The sequence below is a fragment of the Trachurus japonicus genome, chromosome 6, assembly GCF_045865225.1.
Source record: "Trachurus japonicus isolate A0001 chromosome 6, Traja_1.0".
Lineage (NCBI taxonomy): Eukaryota > Metazoa > Chordata > Actinopteri > Carangiformes > Carangidae > Trachurus > Trachurus japonicus.
This window is the reverse complement of record NC_140912.1, coordinates 35976684-35989574: the sequence shown is the minus strand read 5'-3', so window position 1 is coordinate 35989574 and position 12891 is coordinate 35976684. Positions and strand designations below refer to the sequence as shown.

Genomic DNA, 12891 nt, shown 5'->3' with positions numbered 1-12891 from the left:
ATGCTCAAGACAACACACATGTGAGGCTGAACTCTGTTACCATGACAACTAACGTGTAGAAACACATGTTGAATGAAGCTCAGAGACAGAAAAACCTGAAACCAGCTTATTATGGGATGTTGGCTTTGAATGTTTCACTATAAACATCACAGAGCCTCAGGAAAGAGGTGGAGCCAGCAGCTATTGATTATAGATCAGTTATTGTCTGATACATCACATGTGTTTCTGTAGTGGAGGTGAAACATGAAGAGAAACAGAGACTGGACTAAAAACCAGTGAGGTGCAGTCAGGGCTTTGATTTATTCACTTCATCTAAAGTTGGATTCTTTTGGACTTTCAGATAACTTTACTACAAGTTCAATGTGTCAGAATGTGGTGATTTTCATGGTCTAATAAAAGCCAGTAAACAGAGCTAGCTTCTGTCCAGGCAGCAGCTGCACAAACCACTCAGCCATGTGTAGTATTACAGAGCAAAGGCCCAGAGCTGCTCTGCCTCTTCTGTCAGTACGGTGTGTATGTGGCTGTTTGCACATGTGCAGTAAGTTCCCACAGAGAGTTCACATGGAGGTGAAAAGACACAACGCTACGCTGCCTCTTAACTTAAAGGGGACCTATTATGCTCCTTTTTGCACCAACTAAAATAGTTCCTGGGTGTCTTAAAGACATGTCTGTGACGTGCTTCGGTCAAAATACCCCAAAGATCAAACATCACAGCATTCTCAAAAACAGGGCTCTGCAAAACGGTCTGTTTCAGTGGCCCCTCCCTTTAAATGCAAATGAACCACTCCCTCAGCATTGCGTTACCATGACGATGTCTACTACTAGTACCTATACTGATTTGGCCAAAATGTAGTATGCAAACAAAAGCTAAATCTGCAGTAGGCAAATTGCCAGATCTCCAGTTTGCATCTGACCAGTCTACATTGTGTAATGAAATGTGCCCATGACCTAGTCTCACCCTAACCAAAGATGGTATAGAGTAGTCTTTGCCATGTAGGCTACTGTAACCATGTAACATGTAATATAAAAATGCAAAAATAAATATTATAAAATAAATAAAAAATATATGCAGACTGGTCAGTTCATTGTAAAACAGTTATTTATTGATGTAAATGTGGTGATTTGTGCACATAGACTACAGAGCTCCGCAGCACTGCTCCTCTCCTCCTTCTCACAGCTTCACTTTTCATTCAAACTGATTCAACTGCCACAATTGTAAGATTTCATCACTGAGATCAACATTTATCTCATAAAAACAATAACCACACGGTGTTAAACATCTAAAAAACCTGCGGGTATGTTTATTAGCGATGGTTTTCTCTACCGCGATGAGCACGGACGTCTGCCCGGCCAAGGAGGCCTGCAGACGGGCTCTGCCTGTGTGAGGAGCCGCTGCAGCTCCGGAGCTCCGGTGCTCCGGCGGTCCAGCGTTACGTCGGTCCGGCGAACAACGTCGCCCCGGCGGTACGTCGCTCCTCACACAGGTACAGCTTCACTTACATGAAACGTCGGCGTAAACTTCTAAATAAAACTTAGTAAAGTGACGCTACGGCGCTAAAACGTGCAGGGAAAAAGCAGGAAGTAGACCGCTCCGCTCTCCGCTGGACGGCATGGATTGTGGGGAAAAGGTGTTACACATGTTTAAGACTTGGATCTGTGTAAACCATTGTGCATGAATCTGTTTGTTGTGAGGTTGTTGTGTGATGAGCTGTCTGAGGTGCCGACCCCCCCACAGCCCTGGGGCCTCATTTATCAAAGAGCGTGTAAAAGTCCTCTTAAATGTTCAGTACGACGGAAAGGCAAAATGTGCGTACGACCAAAAAATATACACTCTTTTCAGATCTATCAAACTCCGCGTACACACGGCTGCACGGTATTTCCCTTGATAGATCACACCGGACTTGAGAAAAGCGTGGATGAGAACACGCCTCATACCCAGCCCCCTAAACGGCCCCATACAACCATATGTGGTCAATGCAAATCAGTTACGTGCATATTAAGTAGCCATGTGCACTCTGGAAACGTGTGGAATGACGTCAGTGGAAGACGGTGAAGACAACAGACAGACGGAGAGCGGAGGAAGAAGCGGAATTTCTCTGAAAGCGAGATACACGGTAACACGGCAATATCAGTCAGAAACATCATCTTGCATTGAAAGGCTACAATAAAAACAAAAAACTCCCAAATCTAAATGAAACAGAACAGAAAGAAGAAGAATCATATTTATTCTGCCCCTTATTTTAGATTATGTCATAATAATTTAAAGCAGGGTTTCCACTGCCAGTCAGTACTTTGCACCCCTTTCCACTAACCCCCAACTTCCGTTCACTGGACGACTTTGATTTTCATTTGTGCATAGCTATAAAAAAAAAAAAAAAACATTGAAGTCCACCAGTCTGTGACTTTTCCTAAAATGATGTTGGGCAGCTAGCACCCATTTTTGTTAAATACAATAAATATTATTCACACAAAAAAATATCGATCATGTTTTCTCATTTGCTTTGATTTGCGCCGACATTATTGGGCTTGCTGCTTGCTTGTGTGTGTCCAGTCTGGCTACATAACACACGCACGTCGCAAAAATTATTTTCCAGACTGGACAGACTGGTTGTAGAAGAGGTGTAGCCTACATGCAGGGGAAAAATATCAATATGATATCAAAAGAAAACGAAATTTGTTTTATAAAGCCAGTATTTAGGAGCAAACTAGTGTAAAAGCACAGGGGAAAAATCAGAGTCGCTGAGCTTTTCATGTAAAGTGCCGACGTCAACACGTGTGCGGTGGTGGTGGTGGTGGTGGTGGTGGTGGGGGGGGGGGTCATCATCACCACCACTTGCTACTTCAAACAGTGTCCGCGCTCCTCTCTCCCTCGCATACTGCAGTTCTCTGACTCAGCAGCGGCGTCGCCAATTCCTCCCGTTCTTCAAAAAGCGTGTACATGCCGGTACGCCATGGTCGGACTGGTCGTAAATTTCGGCACTTTCTCCCAACAGGTTTTGGTTTGATAGATCCCAAATTAGGCGGAGAAAAGTGCGTACGCACAAAACGGGGGAAAGAGCGTGTAAAAAAACGTGTATCCACAATGATAAATGAGGCCCCTGGTCTTGGTTTGTGAGCGCCTGCCTACCCTGTCCTACAGCCTCAGTGTGGATCAGTAGAATATCAGCCTCATGTCTGCAGCTCAGTATCAACACAACTTTCACATCACATTCATCTGAGCACAGAAATAAAACAGAGTCTGACCTCAGAGTCTCCAGTCTACAGTCTGGACTCTCCAGAAAACCACTCAGACCCTTCACTCCTGAATCCTGCAGCTTGTTCTCACTCAGGTCCAGGTGTCTCAGGTGGGAGGGGTTGGACTTCAGAGCTGAGACCAGAGAAGAACAGCTGATCTCTGACATCCAGCAGCCCCTCAATCTGAATAAAGAATAAAAGCAGTGAGTTGAGGACAAAGCTCCTTGTTGACAGCGTTCAGTGTCTCATCATCTGTTCAGAGCTGAAGAAGCTTCAGGTCCAGAGGCTGTGGACACAGTCACAGTGGCTCAGGAGAAACTGTCCACTGTCTGAAGCTGACCTCTGACCCCTCACTGACAGTGGAGTCATGTGACCAGAGGCTGCTTCACAGACACTTTTTTTCTTTTTCCCCCTCACAATTTTTATCTGTAAACATGAGGTTTAACAAACACATGACAGAAATTCATTGAACACTGAACAGACCAGGGGACACTGCAGTTCATTGTCAGTCCTTTCAAGAGTCAAATTAAATGCATAGTTTTTAACAGGTTGAGAGTCTTCTCAGCTTTGTTGTTGTTAAGCAGTCCAAGTACGGTGCCATATTGCTGGAGTTCAACAATGAAACGAAGAAAGCAGGGTTTCGATCCAGACCATTTTGATTTGTGAATATGAAACTTTCCAAGAATAATTAGAAGTTGTATTATGGCAGTGTTGCTCTCCATCCCACCGAAAACAAAATACAGCTTCACAGACACTGTGGACAGGAAGTAAACTCCTTTAATGTCATGTGACCATGAGCTGAAGCTTCCTTACTGTGGAGCCCAGTGTTGATGTTCATGAGCCTCAGTGTCTCCACAGTGGGATCATCAAACCAACACTGTTCTCTGAGCTACAGGACTTTAACCTGACCTCTCACACTGGGAAGCTGCTTTGACCTTTGACCCTGAACCAAGCAAAGAGGGAAAACTCAGATCTACATCACATCTGCTCAGCTTCAGCTACAGTGGCTGTTCTGTAAGCAGCTTCATCTGAGAGCCATCATCATCATCATCATCATCATCACCACCACCACACTGACCTCTGAGTGACCTCTGACCCTTCACCTTCTACCAGCTGCAGTAACATGGAGTCACAATCAGTCGCTGCTTCAAACTGAACTTCACACATTTGAACTGAACACAGACAAAAGTCCAACAGGTCCAGTCAGTGAACTCACCTCAGAGTCTCCAGTCTACAGTTTGGACTCTCCAGTCCAGCACACAGAACCTTCACTGATGAACCACTCAGGGTGTTGTCACTCAGGTCCAGTTCTGTCAGGTGGGAGGGGTTGGACTTCAGAGCTGAGGCCACGACTTCACAATGACTCTCTGAGAGCCAACAACCACCAACTCTGTGAAGAGAGAAAATATCAAAAGTGTCAGAATCAAATCAGATGAAAGCTGCAGTAAAAACACAGTTGATGCATCTGATGACAGGACGTGATGATGTGATGAACATCTGAGCTTCAGCTCATCTTCTCTGACTGAGTTTGTGTGTGTGTGTGTGTGTGTGTGTGTGCGCGCGCGCACGACATGAGTTTTGATGAGGTGTCCAGCACCAGTGCAGTGAAGCAGGTGGAGGCGGAGCTACACTACAGCTGATCAATGAGGAGCATTGATGCTGATCTACCAGGTCACTGATGTTCTGCTGCTTCACCTCTTCACTGTTATTGATTAAACAAGTGCAGAGAAAACACTAAACACAGGTTCTGCTCTTCTCTTGTTACGGTCCACTACTACAGCTTCCTCCACTGTGGGATCGATACATATGTTAAGTTACAATTGACTATGTCATGTTCTGTTGGGTACTCTTATTGTGAAAAGCCCGAAAGAGGATGTAAGGGGGGGACTAAGCGGATGTATGTAAAGCTTTACGGAAGTTGTTGTTGTGGAGTTTTTTTGGCGGCGGTGAAGTAAAGTGGTCGCTATCAAACAGAAGAAGTCGTTTCGTTCTTGTTTATCATGGTAGCAGAGGATGGTTAGCAACTACAGAGTCCCGCCGAGCTTCGACGAAGGGAAGTCGTTTGAAAGCTGGAAGAATGAAGTCGCCATTTGGACTAGAGTTACGGATCTGGAAAAGAGCAAGCAAGCGCTTGCTGTGGTTTTGGCGCTGTCCGGGAGAGCGCGAGAGACGGCGATGGAAATACCGGTAGATGACCTAGATAAAGACTCCGGTATGGAAACGCTACTTGCAAAGCTTGACAACTTGTTTCTTAAGGAAGAAAAAGACCTAATCTACGAAGCGTATTCAAACTTTGACAAGGTTACGAGAGACAGTAGTGTGTCAATGTCGGACTATATAATTGATTTTGAGCAACGGTACTCCAGGATGCGCAAATACAAGATGGAGCTTCCCGACGCAGTGCTAGCTTTTAAACTGCTGGATACTGCATGTCTAGAAATGAAAGATCGACAGCTAGCTCTGACAGCATGCACAGATCTGACATTTGCATCAATGAAGTCAGCATTAAAGAGGATATTTGGAGGAAAAGTCTCTACATCCTGCATGGGAATAAACCAAGAAACTGCATACATTACTGAACAGAGACGACAAAGGGGCAAGTCAGGCCCACAAAAGGATCACAGCAAAACACCATTGCCTGGCACAAATCCACTGGACAGGTATGGTCGCAGATCAAAATGTGCTGTCTGTCAATCCACATTTCACTGGGCCAAGGACTGTCCACACCGAGGTGAGCAGGTCAAACTCACAGAAGAGAGTAGCACAAATGAAGTTGAGGAATGTAACATTACTCTATACACAGAAGAGTCACCCACTGAAGCAGAAATCTTTATGACAGAGTGTTTTGGTTCAGCAATTATTGACACAGCATGCACTCGAACTGTATGTGGACAGGAGTGGCTGGATAACTATGCCACTGGGTTAAGCAAGAATAAACTAGATGACTTGACAAAAACAGAAGAACCAAGTTGTAGGCCATTCAGATTTGGTGATGGAAAAGTAGTGTATTCCACTAAAAAGTTAAAAATTCCTGCAAAAATTGGACAGACCAATTGCCACATTGAAACAGATGTAGTCCCAGCCAACATACCACTGCTTCTGAGCAAAGCTTCCATGAAAAGAGCAGGGACAGTTCTGGACATGGAAAACTACAAAGCAGTGATGTTCAACAAACCTGTAAAACTGGACTTTACAAGCTCTGGTCATTACTGCGTGAACATAATGGACAACAAAACCAAGGGACATGAAGAAAATCAGTGTGAGAATGAAATACTGATCATCTCGGAGGAAATGAACACATCTGAAAAAAAGAAGATTTTGCTGAAGCTTCACAAGCAATTTGGTCATGCTTCTGCAGAGAGACTTCAGAGACTCCTAAAAAGCTCAGGTAACAAAGATACAGAATGCAACAATCTTCTGGAAAAAATTGTGAGTGAATGTGAACTGTGTCAAAGGTACAGTAAAACTACACCAAGGCCTGCTGTTGGTCTACCACTCGCATCTCAGTACAATGAGACTGTAGCAGTAGATCTCCACGAACTTAAACCAGGTGTGTGGTATTTACACATTATTGACCAGTTTACACGGTTCAGTGCGGGCAGCGTTCTGACTACAAAGAAATCCTCTGAGATAGTGAAACATTTTGTCCATGATTGGATAAGTGTGCATGGTCCACCTCAGAAATTATTCAGTGATAATGGAGGGGAGTTTAATAATGAGGAAGTGAGAGACATGGCGGAAAATTTTAACATAGAAATAAAGACAACAGCTGCTTACAGTCCATGGAGTAATGGACTTTTGGAGCGACATAACCAAACACTCTCAGAGATCATAATGAAGGTGAAGTCGAGCAATGGCTGTGACTGGAGCACAGCTATGGACTGGGCTCTAATGGCTAAAAACACCATGCAAAGTGTCCATGGCTACAGTCCTCATCAGTTAGTCTTTGGACAAAATCCCAACCTGCCGTCTATACTAACTGATAAACCCCCAGCTCTAGAGGGCACAACTAAAAGTGAGTGGGTGGCAAAACACATCTCTGCCTTACATGCATCGAGAAAGGCATTTACAGAAGCAGAATGTTCGGAGAGAATACGGAGAGCACTGCGAAAACAAATCCGGCATACAGATGAAAAATATGAAACCGGAGACAAAGTTTATTACAAGCGAGTGGACTGTCAAGAATGGAAAGGACCAGGAGTTGTAATTGGTCAGGATGGCGCAGTGGTCTTTGTCAGACATGGTGGAACCTGCGTTAGGGTACATCGTCTCAGACTAAAAAAAGAGAACACAGAAAATGTGGATCAACATGTCACAAGAGTTGATTATGAAGATGATACAAACTTTGAGCGAGTACAGAACACTGTTGACAATAACACAACAGACACTGATGACACTGTACCTGAAATGCAACAAAGTACGAGTCAAATGGAGCCTACAGCAATGTCCACTAGGGTGCAGGAAGAACCAGAACACCACACGCGTGACACTACAGCGGCACAGACTGCTGTAGAGAAGGAAAAAGATACTAACCTGAAAATGGGACAAATTGTGACATACAGGGACAAAGATGGAGGGACTTTACACACAGCTAAGGTCTTAGGCCGAGCAGGAAAAGCTAAAGGTAAATACAGAAACTGGTTTAATTTACAATTTATTGAACCAACTGTTGATGCAGGCACCACAGGAGCGGTTGATATGTCAGATGTGGAGGATCTTCAGGTGGAAATGAACATTACTGACGCAAACGCTACAGACGACCATGATGATGTTTTTGTAACAAAAGATGTATCATTTAACTTGGCAAAACATGAAGAGATAAAGAACTGGACTAACAACAATGTGTTTGAGGAAGTCAAAGATGAGGGACAAAAGTGTATTTCCACCAGATGGGTGTGCACTCTCAAAGACACAAGCAAAGGACAAATACCCAAAGCACGACTTGTTGCTCGAGGCTTTGAGGAGTTAGAAGTATCAGAGCTGCAAAAGGACTCACCCACATGTGCTTCTGAGTCTCTTCGGCTCCTTCTCGCAGTTATTTGTCAAAGACAGTGGACACTTCATTCTATGGACATAAAGTCTGCTTTCCTACAAGGTATGGCACTATCACGAGACATTTACATTAAACCACCTCCTGAGGCTAAGAGTGAAGGAACATTGTGGAAGCTAAAGAAATGTGTGTATGGTCTTGCAGATGCTTCCTTATACTGGTACAACAGAGTTAAAGAAATAGTGCTAACAGCAGGAGGTAAAATGTCAAAAGTTGATCCAGCTGTTTTCTACTGGCTGGATCAGGACTGTGCTGTAACTGGTGTTCTTGCCTGTCACGTTGATGACTTCATATGGGGGGGCACACAAAGTTTTTCCACAACTGTGATACCTCAGCTCAGATCTGCATTCTTGGTTGGTCGAGAGGAACATGAAAAATTCTGCTATGTGGGAATAGACTTTGTAACAGTCGGCAGAAAAGTGCATATACACCAAGAGAACTATATCAAGCATATGCAGCCTATACACATGGATCCCTCAAGAGCTGTAGAACAAGACTCATCTCTCAGTGAACAAGAAAAAGCCCAACTCAGGTCCAAAATAGGCCAAATTCTATGGGTAGCAAGACAGAGCAGACCAGATGTGATGTTTGATGCCAGCAACCTTGCATCAGGCCTAAAAGGTGCAACTGTTCAGACTATTCATGAAGCAAACAGAATAATATGCAAGCTTAAGTCGAAGAAGGTGGTTCTGAACTTTCAACACCTAGGAAGTGACAACGGCTTGAAGATGATTGTGTACAGTGATGCTTCATTCGGAAATCTCTCTGATGGAGGCACACAAGGAGGACACCTTATTCTCCTGATGGGGAAGCATGGGGACTTCTCACCTCTCTCTTGGCAGTCGAGGAGAGTCAAGAGGATTGTGCGTAGTACACTTGCGGGTGAAACATTGGCAATGTCAGATGGGATTGATAATGCCATCTTTCTGTCGACACTCTTCTCAGAACTTACTACTGGAGATGCTAAAAACACTGTACCAGTAATCTGCATCACAGACAATCACTCACTGGCTGATGCACTGAAGTCAACAAAGTCAGTCACCGAGAAAAGACTTCGACTAGAAATGAGCAGCATCAAAGAACTCATACAAGCCCAAAAGGTTCAGCGGATCCTTTGGTGCAACACGGAAGAGCAGCTTGCAGACTGTCTCACAAAGAAGGGAGCTTCAGCTCTGAAGTTACTCAAAGTACTAAGTGATGGACAGTATAAATTGTGTTAAAGAACAAAACTTGTGAGTTGTTATTAGTTCACACATATGATATGTATATATACTGTATGTGTACATAAATATGTTATTGGTTGTTAATACTGCTATATTCATATACAGGTTTTGTGGAAAAAAAAAAAGAGAACAGTGAGTTTGTTAAGTTACAATTGACTATGTCATGTTCTGTTGGGTACTCTTATTGTGAAAAGCCCGAAAGAGGATGTAAGGGGGGGACTAAGCGGATGTATGTAAAGCTTTACGGAAGTTGTTGTTGTGGAGTTTTTTTGGCGGCGGTGAAGTAAAGTGGTCGCTATCAAACAGAAGAAGTCGTTTCGTTCTTGTTTATCACATATACCAATACCAATCAATACAAATACCAATAAAGGAAAAGCATTGGTACCCCATTATCTATTCATTTGATTTTTTATTTACTGTGTTGTGTGTGTGTGATTTTATGTGCTACTCTTTTAATTTCCCCTCGGGAATGAATAAAGACATTTGATTGATTGAATGACTGATTCAACCTTCAACAGCAGGGTACTGTATAACGTTATGTTTACAACATAACATTTGGCTGTGGTTCTCTTTAAACACCATAGTTTTTATCCTACCCTGGTGAAAAATTAATGTACTAAGTGTACTAAAATTTAGCATACTTTTGTGTACTTCAAGCCGCACTAATCATCATTATATTTCAAGTGTGTTTAAGATTAGTTAACTTGAAGAGTGCTAAATTGGAACAACTAATTTTGTGTTAAGTATATTTAAATTGTAATTAAGTTGTAGAAAAGCTCAACTTAAAGTGTATTTAGTGTACTTTTGTGTACTAAAGTGGAACAACTTAAAGTATATTTAGTGCACTTTAAGTACATGACATTTCATGTACTAATACATGCCTAATTAGTTAAATTAAAGTGTACTTTGTTTGTATTATAAGTACATTAAAAATTAGATGTTAGTGTATTAAAATATATACTTAATTATACTTTTGGTATACTACTTTCTACCTTCATACAAATGTGTTACAAGTATACTAAAGGCTGAAAGACTTGTGGGACTACTTCCAGGTAAAAAAACATACTTTAATGTATTTAAACCACATCCAAATTATAATAATACATTGCAAATAATACAGAAACTTGTACTATCTCTAAATGTATAAACATTTACATATGGCTTTTAAACATTTTCAAAGGAAAACTTTAATAACACATTTTCAAATATTGCTTCTTTCGTACATAGGAAATAGAAAATAGAAATAGGTTTATTTCAGGCAGCAGACCTAAACATTACAAATAAACCTTTAAGGACAATTCCAGGTGAATTCAACTTGGGGGTGTATGTTCCTATCATTTTGGGTCTAAAAGAAGGAATGTGAAGATTTTCAGTTTAATGTCTCCTGTTTTGCGGTAGCTTGGTCTGTCCCCGCATCGCTACGGCAGCAATGAATGGGAGTGGATGCAAGTTCCGCTGGTTAGCCTGTTTACATCCCTCAAAGCCGCATTTTTTTCCACAGACAGCGTCAGATGGAGACTCAAACATGTACCGAGAAGTTTATTTACTTCAAGCAAGCCGACATGCTTGTAAAACTAGATCTAATTCAAAGTCTTGTGCGAGACCCTGCTGCCGTGCTCGGTGCATTCAGGTGCAGTAGGAGCTACCTTTTGTGTCATAAACACAGGAATATCGACTCTTTACTTGCTTCAAGTGTACATTTTTTTCAACAGACAGCGTCAGGTGGCGACTCAAACATGCGCCGATACGTTTTTTTTTACTTGAAGCAAGTCAAGAGTCGATATTCCTGTGTTTATGACACAAACGGTAGCTTTCTGACTACCCCTGAATGCACCGAGCACGGCAGCAGGGTCTCGCGTGAGACTTTGAATTTAGATCTAGTGTTACAAGCATGTCGGCTTGCTTGAAGTAAAGAAACTTCTCAGTGCATGTTTGAGTCGCCATCTGATGCTGTCTGTGGAAAAAAATTGCGACTTTGAGGGATGTAAACAGCCTAACCAGCGGAACTTGCATCCACTCCCATTCATTGCTGCCGTAGCGATGCGGGGACAGACGCAGCTACCGCAAAACAGGAGACGTTAAACTGAAAATCTTCACATTCCTTCTTTTAGACTTAAAGCAGATATCAGTGGAATGTTTTTGTTAATATAAGTCCTAAATAGTCCTATTTTCCGTCAGCAATCACTTACATGAAGTATTTCAGCCTAAACACGAGTCTCTCCGTCACTCTGCTCTGCTGTAACCCGAGGAGAAAATTTTCCTTGTGGGATACAAGTGTTATCCAATGAGGGGAGAGAACGGCATGAAGGGCTGTGTGTGCAGCCAAGGGATGCGCGTGAATGTGGTGACGTAGCACGAGGACCAATTGATGCCTGACAAGGGCGGGGGCTGCTAACTCATGGTGCGTTCAAGGAAACTCGTACTTTGTGTTTTTCCTTCCTGTGAAGTCATACCAGTTCGATCTGGTGCGAGTTCACGGGTCGGAAGTTACGAGTGGCCGTTATAGGGAACTTTCACAGACAACAGGACGGTAAAAACACGAGCTACGGGTTACCTGGAACGCTACCAAGTCGTAGTTGTGACTTGAAGCTGTAACTTACGGTTTCAAAAGCCTGCCTTGAACACAGCATTAGCCGAAACGGCCGTGCCGCTGTTATCTGCTTTAAAATGATAAGAACATACACCCTCAAGTTGAATTTGCCTGGAATTGTCCTTTAAAGAAGGATAAGCAAAACACATGTACATACACAGTGTAACACAATTCTTACCCAGGTAAGTAGGAACATAAAAAAAAAAAAATTGCAGCTATGTTTGAAAGTTCAAGTCACCTCTTTTTTCAGTCACTCCCAGTATGAAATGTTCAGTCCACTGAGGAAGTGAAGAGGATCTATCCTACCGCATGGTTGAATGTGTTGGATATGTGTATGTGTGTGTGTGTGTAATGAAGTGATGAAAGGATCCAGGTTCTTGATTCTTTGCGGGCACCATATCTCTAGTTGTCCTCCAGGCTGTGGTTCGCCATCAAACGTCTCGATCCAGGCTCCAACATCCGGGTAGGTCCAAGGTTCAAAGGATCCAACAGGAAAACCTGACCTATGATGAGTAATGTCAGAACATTCTCTTAATTCTCTCAACTCTCAATCATGAAATACAATATATAAATCATGTTAAATCCACTCAATTCACAGAGAATATTTCTAACTGAATAAACATTGTAATATGACACCACACCCAATAATATCATAGCAACATTCTCAAAATATCAGAGATTAAGTTATTAAAATAACTTCTCCACATCAATAATATAAAAATAACGTCTTCACATAGTAATAAGCATGCAAATATAACATTAATACCAGTAGGAAGACGTACAGTGTGCACCTT

General features: G+C 42.5%; 1 protein-coding gene across 1 annotated transcript in view; it reads right to left on the bottom strand.

The window, feature by feature from the left end:
• Positions 1–12891, bottom strand: part of LOC146986584 (uncharacterized) — a 387075-nt gene that overhangs the window by 294476 nt on the left and 79708 nt on the right. The window lies entirely within an intron of this gene.